Source organism: Antechinus flavipes, chromosome 4, assembly GCF_016432865.1.
Source record: "Antechinus flavipes isolate AdamAnt ecotype Samford, QLD, Australia chromosome 4, AdamAnt_v2, whole genome shotgun sequence".
Lineage (NCBI taxonomy): Eukaryota > Metazoa > Chordata > Mammalia > Dasyuromorphia > Dasyuridae > Antechinus > Antechinus flavipes.
Genome location: NC_067401.1, coordinates 162,990,901 through 163,003,942, shown reverse-complemented (window position 1 = coordinate 163,003,942; position 13,042 = coordinate 162,990,901). Strand labels below are relative to the sequence as shown.

The following is a 13,042-nucleotide window of genomic DNA, read 5'->3' as shown; positions in this document are numbered from 1 at the left end:
CTTGTTCTCTCAATTTCTTTTTCTCATCTTATTGTGATAGCTGGCATTTTTAGTACTATTAACAAATAATAGTTGTGACAATGGGCATTGCTGCTCTGATCTTACTTGGAAAGGATTCAATCATCTATTACAGATAATGTTAACTCTTAGTTTTCAACAGCCACAATTTACCATATTAAATAAAAATCAATTTGTTCCAAACTTGTAAATATTTTCAATATAAGGTGGTGTATTTTGTAAAAGTTTTCCTGCATCTATTCAAATAAAATCATAATTATTTTGTTACAAATGATATATTTATACTTGTTTTTAACACTGAATCAACCTTTTATCTTTTTGTTATATTGTTGTTGCCTCTTTACTAATATTTCTGTACTGATATTCATTAGATATTGACCTGTGATTCTCTTTCCTTACCTTATATTTCCTTAATCTGGGTACCATATTTATCTCTTAAAAGTAGTTTTGTCAGTTTTCCCTAAAATTTTGTTAACCTTTCCTTTAAATATTTAAATGGCATACCATTTGGTACTAAAAATATTTATACTGATTTTATTTCATTATCTCTGACGCCTATATGTAGAAATATAACGTTTGTAAGTATAAACATAAGTATAATGTTTATCTTTTTAAGCCATATCTGTTTTTATTGTTGTCTTCTCTGAGGTTATGATTGTTACCTCTTGTTTTTTTTTTTTTTTATTAGCCTTAAGTATAATAAAAAAATTTTTATTCTAGACTTTCATTTTAAATCTGTGTGGATCCTTAGGTTTCAAATGTGATTATTATAAATAACATATTAAGATTTTACTTTCTAATCCATACTGATATTTTCTGTTTTGCAGATTGAGTTCATCCTGCTCATACTTATGAAGGTAAATAACTGATTTTTTTTCCCCCATTAAATTCTTTTATAGTTTTTTCTCCTTTTCTCACTTGGTTTAAAAAAAAAAAAAAGGAGATGGAGAAAAGAAAGGATGTATTCAATACTATTATTTTATATTTAAAATAGTCTATTCTTTCTCTCTGTACCTCTACCAGTGCCAGACTCTAATCTCTTTTTGAGACTCCTCTCTCCTTTATGATTTACCCTATACAAAGAAATTTATTTTTACTATTTTAATCCTCATTACCTTCCCTCTTTTAAAAATCAGTTTCTTTTTCTCATTCCCATTTGTTTATTTCTTCACCAAACTATATGTCAAACTTCCTTTGTGAAATTTGGGTATGTGAGGGTTATAAGATCACTACCTATTCCTTTGTCCATATCCCAATTATGCAAAACAATGATTCTCTTTTTTCTTCCTCATTTTTTTTCCTTAGTGCATTCCTTTTTCCTATCCCTTCTCCCCCTTAATTCCTATGGTCTATACCTGAGAAGACTTTGGGGGAATACAGGATGGAGGATGTCATCCTAGGAAAGGTGCTAGAGAAGACCAGGAACAAAGCTTATGAAAGTAGAGAGGCAATTGGCTGGATCTTGTCTGGAATAATAATTTAAATCCATCAAAGAAGCAGAATCTGGAGCATTCTGGATTTCTGTTGTTTATTTCTTAACTCTTTGTAGACCTTGACAAAAGTAGTAATTCTGTATGGATACTAATCTCTTCTCCTTCAACTAATACATAGGCAGTTCATCATTGTTCTATTAGTTTAAATATGTAATTAACTTTCCAGGTATTTTTAAGTTATGTGTTCATAAAATTAAAATTTTTACAAAGAAGTGCATTAAAGTTTCTTTTCTTTTCTTTTCCTTTTTTTGTGCTCCCGAGAATTTTCCTCATTTTTGCAAGGTAAGTTATTCTTGATGATAAGATTTTGGTTTTTGCCTTTGGAATTTTACATTTCAAGAGTTTATTTCCTTTAGAGTACTTGAAACATAATCTCTTGTAAATCTGACTGTGATTATTTGGTGTTTTCACTACTTACTGTCTACTTATAATTTTTTTCATTTGACTTGGAAACTCCAGAATTTGTCTATAACATCACAGATTTTTTTTTTGGGGGGGGGATTTACTTTTAATTTCATGTATTTTGTGTTTATATTATAAAAACTTACAGATTACTCTCACTTTGTGAGTTTTCTTATAACAAAGTAAGTAAAACTAATAACACAATGACCTTTATCTGAAAGTGCATGCAACATTTCCTATTTGTAGTACCTCCCACCTCTATTTTTTTAAATGAAAAGATATTTATTTTCTCTTCCTCCCACCTCCCACTCTATTACAAAAGAAAAAAAAAACACTTATTCATACTCAAATAAAACAAAATTCCCCAATGGCTGTATTTAGACTATATGTTTCATTTTGCACCTTTAATCTATCACCTCACTATAATGGATAACATATTTTATCAGTTTATAATATGATTATCAGTCTTCTAGAATAATCATTATTGAATTGATTATAGTTCCTATAATTTACCAAGTTATGTGCTTTTATATTATTGTAATTGTATAAATTGTTCTACTGCCCTTATTCATTTAATTCTTTACAAAAGTCCCTGAAATTGTTTTATTTTTATAATAACATAAAATAATATAGTTTATGCTATACAATAATATCAATTATTTATTTATTTTTGCTCTGCTCACTTCATTCTGTGTCAGTTCATAAAAGTCTTTCCATGTTGTTGTTTTTTCCTTATGCTGAAGAAATTGGAGTTAAGTAACTTTCCCAAGGTCACACACCTAGGAAGTATTAAATATCTGAAGATGGATTTGAATTCAAGGCCTACTAACTTCAAGGCTAGTGCTCTATCCACTGAACCATCTACCTGACCTTCCATGTCTTTTTAAAATGATCTATTTCCTCATTTCTGGCAGCACAATAGTACTCTGTTACATTCGTATACCACAACTTATTTGGCCATTTCACAATTGTTGGATATTCTGTTAGTTTTTAATTTTTTGCCACCACAAAAAGAGTTGGTGTAAATATTTTTGTTCATAAAAGACCTTTTCATCTCTCTTTGATCTCTTTTAGGTATAAGCCTGGCAGTGATATAACTGGGTTGAAAGACATACTATTTAGTAAAGTTTTATTTTCCAAAATGATTGTACTTATCTATAGATCTACCATCAGTATACCTGTTTTCCCAAAGCAGTTCCAACATTTATCATTTTCCTTTTTTGGCAGCTAACTGGTACAGTGGATAGAGGGCTAGATCTGGAGTTGAGGAAGACCTGAGTTCAGATCCAGTTTCAGATATTTACTAAGTGTATGTTTCCTTATCTGTTAAATGGACATAATATTAGCACCTATCTCCCACGATTATTGTGAGGATAAAATGAGATGATGTTTGTAAAGCTCTTTGTAAATCTATTATTTTCATCTTAGATACTTAGAAATGCTTTTATTTGTGAATTTGAATTTTTTAAAATTTAGCAGTGATTTGGAGCATTTAAAAAAAAAAAACATGACTATGTTTAGCTTGTCTTTCCTTGGAAACTACACACACACACACACACACACACACACACACACACAGAGAGACACATATCCTTAGACCATTTATCATTTGGGGAATGGCTCTTTTCTTATAAATTTTAATCAGTTCCTCATATAGCATGGAAATGAGATCTATATCAGGAAAGCTTGTGCAAAAGATTTAGTTGTTTACCTTTTAATTTTAACTTTTATTAGATTTGTTTGTGCAAAACTTTTTAAAATTTCATGTAACAAAATTACCTACTTTGTCTCCTATGATCCTATTTCTTACTCTTTTCCTGCCCAAAGATCTGTTAGATAATTTTTTCCCATATTTCTTTAATTTATTTATAATGTGATCTTTTCTATGTAGGTCATGTCTTCATTTACCATGGTCTGAGTTGGCCTCCTTTGTATTGAATTCTCTCATGGCTTCTATTAGGCTCCATTTGCTCTCTTTCTGTGGAGACCTTGACTTTATTGAGGTTAATTCTGTAACTTGTTAATTTTTTTTCTTCTTTTCCTGAGTTACTTTACATCTGTATCTTAACTGCATATGTGACAGGAAATTAGAAATGAAGTGGTCATGCCTGGACCAATCATTGCTTTGGATTAAGGGCATAATGCGAGCTAGAAGCAGTGAGACCTTTTGAGTCTTCCACATAACTACCATGCATGCTGCCAGCTAGGTGCTACTGGGAAGCACTAAGGCAGCCAGAAGTGGGGGAGTCATTTGGGTTTACTCTCCAAATGACCTCTATTCTACCAGCTCTGGCTCCAATTGACCTTCTAATTTAATTTCTCCAAGCAACACAAAGGGCACTGGGAGTTTCCCCAACAGACTCCTTCAAGACATATGGCAAGCCAACTAGACATTTGGACAAAACTTTTACATAGGTTCTTGCAACACAGAGGATGTCTGAAATTTCCCTTGTGGATCCCAGCAACATATAAGTCAATCTAAATGGTTGTGTGAACTCATTCCTCATTAGTATAACCAGGCTAACTTAAAAAAAAAAAATCAAACTCAGAAGACATCCACTAAAGAACTGTGAGTCTCTCTGAAAGTAATAAAATATTTGGAGTTGGTTATTTAGGGCTTCCAGGTCATTAGGCAAACCTTATTCATATCAATCACAAACAAAGCATCTGAAGTAAAAACGTAATACTCAAAAATAAAGTTTAAAAAATTAAAAGGGATGACCTCCCACAGTATATCTTAGACTGGTGAATCTAAACATTTTTGATCACATACATCTATCAGTAAAAAGATTTTGAGCAGATCCTCTAATATATGTATTTTTACTTATATATAAATTATATGCATATACTACTGCATAAAAATTGCATATATCAGAAAAATTACAAAATAGAAGCTGAAGGAAAGGCAGTGTAGCATAATAAATAGAGAATAGGCTTCAAAGTCAGTAAAACCAGAGTTCAAATCTCACCTCTGACATTAGTAGTGTAACCCCGGGCAACTCATTTAGCCTCTTAGTGCTCTAAGCAACTTTTTAAAACTCTGAATCAGGACTTCTTAAATTTTTTCCATTTGACCACTTTCATACTAAGAAATTTTTATGTGACCCTGGTTATTTAGATATATGAAACAGCTATACAAATTAAAACTTACTGATAATAAATCATAGAAAAATTTATTTTAAAACAATTCTTTGGTATACAACTGTTTATCATTTATTAAAGAAAGAAGCAAATTTGCATACTAAGGAGATGGATATGTTTATTTTTACATAAAGAATTAAATCTTGGTGAAACATTTGATACCTTTTACTGTTGCCAAATTTTTTGCAACCCTCACATTCAGTTATATGATCCTTGCTCTAAATTACTAAAGAGGTAACTAATTTGCTTTGTTGGAGAAAATATCTTCACATTGGAGTTCTCTGTACAGATGAAATCAGAGATTTAATTCCTATTCCTATTCTGAAAGTAGGGAACCACTCACTGGAATATATTTGAGCAAAGGAAAATGGAATTTAGGAATTTCAGTTGGCAGTAGTGGGGAGGAAAGACTGAAGAATACTCCTCAAGATTTGAATAAGGGAGACCAATTAAAAGACTATTGCAATAGACCAGACAAATGGTATTGAGGATTGTGAATGAAGGGTGGCTGAATGACTAGAAAGAAGAGGACAGGCATGAGAAATTTTGTGGAGGTAAAAATGACGAGATTTGGCAAATAACTGGATGCATATATTGTAGGATAAATTAGAATGAGAAGTCTAGTATGACTGAAGTTGTGAACTTTGATGACTAAAGTATGGTGCTATCCTTTAGAAAAATAGGTAAAAGAAACAGTAGAAGAAATAAAATAACAACAGCAACATCTATTAGCATTTATATAGCTCTTTCAGATTTGCAAAGTGCTTTCACAGACATCATTTCATTTTATCCTTATAACCACCTAGCAAAGTAGATATTATCTCCACTTTATAGGGTGATAGAAGGTAAATGAATTGCCCAGTGCCAAATATTTAGTAAATAGCTGAAGCTAGATTTGAACTCAAGTCTTCTTGACTCCAAGTCCAGTGCCACTTAGTTGTAATAAGAGAGGAGATGGTGGTTGTGATTTAACTATTCATCCTGTGGACCAAAATGAAAGTCTGGGTTGGAGGAGATCTTATTCACCATCTTCTCTGGACTATATCCCTAACTCATCTTAGGACTTTTGTAAGCCATGCCAAAGAAATTTTTTCTTTTCTTTTTGCAATGCAATTAGGGTTAAGTGACTTTCCTAGGGTCACACAGCTAGTAAGTGTTGAGTGTCTGAGGGCAGATTTCAACTCGGGTTTTCCTGACTCCAGGGCTGGTATTCTATCTATCCCCTGCACCAACTAGCCGCTCCCAAAGAAATTTTTTCCCCCTGGAAGATCACTCAACTTGTATATTGCTTCTCACATTGGAAGTAATCTTAGCCCTTTCGCCACTCTCTGATTTGCTGAGTCCTTCCAGAAATCTGTTTTTAAAAGACTGAGGTGAATCATGTCTTCTCTAGGTGGTTTTCTTGATTCATATCCTTCATATCCATCTTCATATCCTCTTTTGTCATCCCTCTTACAAGGATGTAAGGTCCGTGAGAATGGGAATTATCTTTTCACCCATATCTATATTCCTAAGGCTTAATACAATACTTGATAATTAAGTTTGATGCTGATAGCCACTGCCTTGGAATTCAGAACTCATCTGCTGGATGTTAGAGGTAACTATATAGCAGTCTGTAAGATTCTGAATACCTTAATTTTGCCTGCACAGATTCTTCATGTGCCCTGAATTGGGGTTAGTTGCAGTTGTGCTAAGTTGCAGTAAGGAGCCAATTAGGAACCAGGGGAGGCCAGCAGTATCTACTGGGAGTATATCAGTGGGAGAGTTGGGCAGGAGGGAGAGTACGGCAGGTGAAGGAGGCAGTGTGATTGGATACAACCCTACAATTGGCTATCAGGGAGAGGGTATAATACATCTTTTTACCTTCTGACTGACGCACAGACACTTTGCAATCATGCCACAGTCCCCTTGAAGCTGTGCCTTGGTCTCCACTTTGGATACCATAATTCTAGGTAAAGTGGTAGTCACCAATATTTCAGGGATGCAAAATATTTTCTCATATCAATTTCCATATTCAAAAATGGCATAGTAATAAACTTATGTATTTGCATGTAGCTAGGCCCAAGATAAGGATCTACTACCAGGCTTCCATTGGCCTTGACCCAAGGGTCTTTTCCCAAGAAATCCAGGTATCCCAGCAATATGAATTTGCCACCTGCTGCTTGGATTCTAGGATCAAATGTGGTTTCATCTTTAAGAACAGGAATATAGATTGAATTTATGAGTTCAATGACATAGAGAACTTTCAGGTAAATAAGTTTCCTTCACCAATGTAGGTTGGTACCTTCTGTGTAACATTTTTAGTCTTAGTTACTTATAACAGGAAGGGGTTAAACTTTTTTTTTGGATTTTAACCATGTGAATTATGGACTGCCAAAACGAAGCATCTGGATATTTTTATGGAGGAAAAGCAGTTGTATTTTAAATTTATTAAATCTCCTTTTCACGTTTACTTCTGGAAAGTAATTTCTTCTCTGGTACATCTGGTAAAGAAGTACAATCTTTGGCAGTCTGATGTACATCAACACAGACTGATGAAACTTCCAAAAAGGTAGGCTGCTGTGTAATATAGTTGGAACATGCTTTATAGAAAGTTTTGAAATGATATCTATGTTAATTTTAGGAGAAAAGGTCTTCTCATGAATGTGTTCCAATTATGAAATCTATGGTTTGAGTCTTCACCAAAAAAGAGCTGGTTATAGACAGGTTCATCCTCATGTTCTCTACTGCCAATGAAGTTGTCCAACCCTTTGTTGATGCATCTTCATTCTGTTCCCTAGTCAGTCACTGCCACCATGGTGATGGGAAAACTGCTAAAAAATCAAGGTGAGCCAAAGGAAATGGCTCTTCTCCCCAAAAAGAAAATAGTAAGGATTAAGGACATATTAGAAGATGAAAAGGAAAGCAGTAAAGAAGAGATTGAAGTCCCCTCAGAAGAAGGGCAAGAAAACTGGCTATCCCAGCATAGAAGTAAATATAAGCCAAAAAAGTTGTTGTTGCCAATATACCTGCCAAGAAAGCAGTCATGAGACAAATGTTAGAGGGGATTTGGGAAAACTGGGACACTAATACATTGTTGGTGGAATTGTGAATGAATCCAACCATTCTGGAGAGCGATTTGGAATTATTCCCAAAGGGCTATCAAACTGTGCATATCCTTTGACTCAGCAGTGTTACTACTGGGCTTATATTCCAAAGAAATCTTAAAGAAGGGAAAGGGTCCCACATGTGCAAAAATGTTTGTGGCAGCCTTCTTTGTAGTGGCAAGAAACTGGAAATTGAGTGGATGCCCATCAATTAGAGAATGGCTAAGTAAATTATGGTACATGAATGTTGTGGAATATTATTGTTCTATAAGAAACGATCAGTAAGATGATTTCAGAGAGGTCTGGAGAGACTTACATGGACTGATGCTAAGTGAAATGAGCAGAAACAGATCATTATACATGGCAATAGCAAGATTATATGAAGATCCAATCTGATGGACATGATTCTCTTCAACAATGAGATGATTCAGGTCAGTTCCAATGGTCTTGTGATGAAGAGAGCCATCTACATCCAGAGAGAGAACAATGGGAACTGAATATGGACCACAATATAGTATTTTCACTCTTTTTGTTGCTGTTTCTTTGCATTTTGTTTTCTTTCATTTTTTTCCCTTTTTGATCTGTTTAACATATATTGGATCACTTACTATCTAAGGGAGGGAGAAGGGAGGAAAAAAATTAGAACACAAAGTTTTATAATGAAATGTTGAAATGTTGAAAATTATCCATGCATGTTTGGAAAATAAAAAGCTTTAATTAAAAAAAAAAAAAAAAGGAAAAAAGAAAGCAGTCATGACTCCTGATAAGAGGGCAACTATGGTCTCTACCAAGAAAGTGGTCACTCCAGCCAAAACTGTTATCATACCAGACAAGAAGGGAGCCACTCCAGTTAAAATAGCAACCCCCCCCTCCCCATTCCCAGCTAAAGCAGTAGAAGTCTTGACCAAAGGGGCAAAAAAATGGGAAGAATGTCAAGAAAAAGAGCTCAGTGATCTGAAGAAAAGGACAATAAAAATTAGAAAGATGAGATTTTTGAATCATTCAAAACCATAAAAATGGAAGTAGCTCAGGCCAAACAAGACTCTAAAAGTGAGGGCAAGATGATAGTGATAAAGAAGCTATCACACCTGCCAAAAGGAAAGCTGTTTCTGTAAAAGCTAATCCTAGGAAAGCCAAGGAAATGGAGAAAGAAGAGGATGAAGAAAATGAAGATGAAGACCAAGAGGAGTAAGAAGAAGTACCTGTAGAAGCACCAGAGAAGAGGAAAAAGGGAAAAGAAATGGGTAAAGAGAATGCTTCTCAAGCCAAAAAATAGAAATTGGGAACTTAAGTGTCTAAAAATTTCATTTTTTTCTCTGGTAACCTGAATTTCAACAAAACATTTCTTTTTCTTTTTTAAAGTTTTTTTTTTTTGTTTTTATTTTTCCAAATACCTGCAAAGATAGTTTACAACATTCACCTTTGCAAAATTTTGTGTCCCAAATTTTTCTCCCTCTTTCCAAGATAGCAAGCAACCTGATATAGTTTAAACATGTGCAGTTCTTCTAAACATATTTCCATATTCATAATGCTGTTCAAGAAAAATCAGATGAAAAGGGATAAAACCACAAGAAAAAAACAAGTAAACAAACAAATAAAAACAACAATAACAACAAAAGGTAAAAATACTATGCTTTGTATACTTTAACATTTAACATGTATTGGTCTATCTGCCATCTGGGGGAGGGAGGAGGAGGAAGGAGAGGAAAAGTTGGAACAGAAGGTTTTGCAAGGGTCAATACTGAAAAATTACCCATGCATATATCTTGTAAATAAAAAGCTATAATAAAAAAGAGAGCAAAATAATACATACATACACACACACACACACACACACACACACACACACACACACAAAATACTATGCTTTGATCCACATTTAATCTCCATAGTTCTCTTTCTGGATGCGGATGGCACCTTCCATCCCAAGTCCATTAGAATTTGCCTTGAATAATATCATTGTTGGAAAGAGCCATTTCCACAACAGTTGATCATCATATAATCTTGCTGCTGTGCACAATGTTATCTTGGTTCTGTTCCCTTCCTCAGCATCAGTTTATATAATTCTCTCCAAGCTTTTCTGAAATCATCCTGCTGATTATTTCTTACAAAACAATAATATTCCATTATAGCCATATACCATAGCTGATTTAGCAATTTCCGAAATGATGGGCATCTGCTCAATTTCCAGTTCCTTGTCACCACAAAAAGAGCTGTTATAAACATTTTTGCATATATGGGACCTTTTCCCTCTTTTATGATCTTTTTGGGATATAGACCCCGACAACTGCTGGATCAAAGGGTATGTACAGTTTTACAGCCCTTTGGGCATACTTGTCCATATTTGGCCAAATTGTTCTCTAGAATGGTTGGATCACTTCACAGTTCTACCAACAATATATTAATGTCCTGGTTTTCCCACATCCCCTCCAATATTTATCTTTATCTTTTCTTGTTATCTTACCCAACTGAGAGGTGTGTAGTGGTACCTCAGAACTGTTTTAATTCAATAAAACTTTTCTGAACTAAAAAGTAGCATCACAGAATTTGCAAAAAAAAAAAAGACCTTATAGTTGTGTATGTTCAAATTGGTACCACTAGGAAATTAAGCTATGTGGAATCTGAATTAGTCTAAGACATGGAAAAAGCTCTGGAATTTAGTGGCTCTAAAGTCCTTGTCTCTGAAATGAAACTGAAAAGGCAAAAGAAAATTTAAAAATCAAGAAGCAAGGACATTCTTTATCAAGAATCTGCCTATAAAGCAAATTATGAAGAGGTCAAGGAAAGGTATGAAGATGCTTTTCAGTTTAGATTGATCTGTACCAAGGATAGACCATCCAAAGAAGTTGACCACACTGAATTGAAGACAGAAGCAGATATGGACAAGAAGAGAAACAAGGAGCTGAGACTGATGGTTGGGCATTCAGTCTAGACTACATGGGGGAGAAAATTCAAGGACAAGAGACCTCAAGAGGTAGGCAGAATTCCTAGAGTGGGAATAATAACAAATCGTAGCTTCAAAGACACTGGAACTGAATAACTGGTCTATCTATTTCTAAACGAAGTATCTGAGGAAGTCCAGGAAGTGTCTGAGAAGGCAATATCAATCAGCTTGTACTAAAATAACTAAAAGATGCAGTTCATTGAATTTGCCTTTTTGGAAAATGCAAAAGAAGTCTTGAATCCTTGTAACTACGTAGAGATTAAAGGCAGAGAGATATCAGGTTGTTAAAGGGACATAAAATTGCTAATATAAGCACCAAGGAGTCAATCTTACAAAACTTTTTCATCAAAGGTCTGCCCAAAGACACCAAAGAAGAAACACTGAAAGATTAATTTCACAGCTCTGTTGGGGCCAGGATAGTCACAGACAAGGAGGCAGGGTTGTCTAAAAGATTGGTATTTATGGATTTCAACTCTCAATGTTAAGTCTCTGAAAGGGGCTGTGAAACACAGGTTGATGGACTCAAAATAATTATGGACTGGACTAAGGCTGGTGGTTTGGGAGGCCACAATGGCAGTCATGGAAGCATTGGTCACAGAAGCTTTGGTGGCTGAGAAGGCAGTTAGAAGGGGTTGAGGTGGCTTTGGTGGCAGAGGCTGAGGAAACTTTGGAAGTTAGAATGATTTCCAAGGAGGCTGAGGAAGAGGAGACAAGTCATAAGAAAAGAAAATAAAAGTCTGAATAGCTTCTTCACCATTCTCTTTTCTCCTGCTACTTCAATGGACCTGAGGGGTTTTATTCTGCCATATAATCATTGACAGAGCCTTTTGAGAATATTCCAAGACAAACATGCGGTCCAGAGGTCTTCTTGGAAAAACCTGGATGACATTTCAAGGGGGAGAGTATTTGGTTTTGACTGGATGGATGTTCCCTATAGGCTTTTTTGTAGACAAATAATAGATATGTTAACTTTTTTGTTTATGAGTTGTCTTGATTTTAAAGTGTTATATCAAAAAAAAAAATAAAAATAAAGTGTTATATCCTTGCATAAAACCTTTTCTTTTTTTTTTTTCTTTTTAAAAGAAAAATAAAAAAGTAATCCATAACTTCTGATAACAGCTCTGGGTCTTTAATACCCCTCAAAATTTAGCCAAAGTTATTCAAGGCAAAGACTCACAGGATTGAGTCTTCATTTCATAGGAAACTAAGATAAAACATATCTTTTAATATCTTAGGACAAGAAAACTTTATGGGTAAAACACATCTTATTGTTATATTCTTTTGTTGTATGCCAAGAAATATATTTGCCTTAAAATCTGTTAATATAACATGCAGTAGGGAATGTAGATAATTTTAAAATTAATTTGCAAACTGAAATGACTTTTACTCTTTGATTTAAAGGCTATCATTTCAATTTTTGATCAAAGATATTATTAGTTGTATATAGAAATGAAACATCATTTCCTTAATAATAAGCTCTTTTGTTTTAGGCTAAATTTTTTTAAAAATCCAAATAAAAGGAATTCTATTCCTGGAAAAAATTTGAATTAACTTTTAGATTCCTTTTATTTATCTACTGGGCATGGACTAGCTCTAGTTTTGAGAAGAATAATGTACCAATAACGAGAATGGTACAAGTCATGGAATTTATGAAGAAAAGAGCAGATCATCTTACATTTCTACAGTGCAACACTGAAATTTATTTAACATGCTATTGACATTCCAAATATTTATAATGATAACTGGATGAAGACCATGAAATAAACACTTCGGGAGAGATATCTCTTTAAAAAAATTCCTCCTGTGTTCCTTTCCCTTTCTTATGAAAAGAAATAGAAACTTGGTTCTCTTCCACTAAATATTCCCTTAAGAATTCTTATTTCTAAGATCTCAGAAGTCTCCTAACACTAATTAAAAAGAATAAATGTCTCATAAAAAGTCACTCTGTCACATGTTAG

The 13,042-nt window shown here is 34.0% G+C and overlaps 1 protein-coding gene across 5 annotated transcripts in view; it reads right to left on the bottom strand.

The window, feature by feature from the left end:
- CCDC57 (coiled-coil domain containing 57) overlaps positions 1-13,042 on the bottom strand; it is a 294,880-nt gene that overhangs the window by 17,227 nt on the left and 264,611 nt on the right. The window lies entirely within an intron of this gene.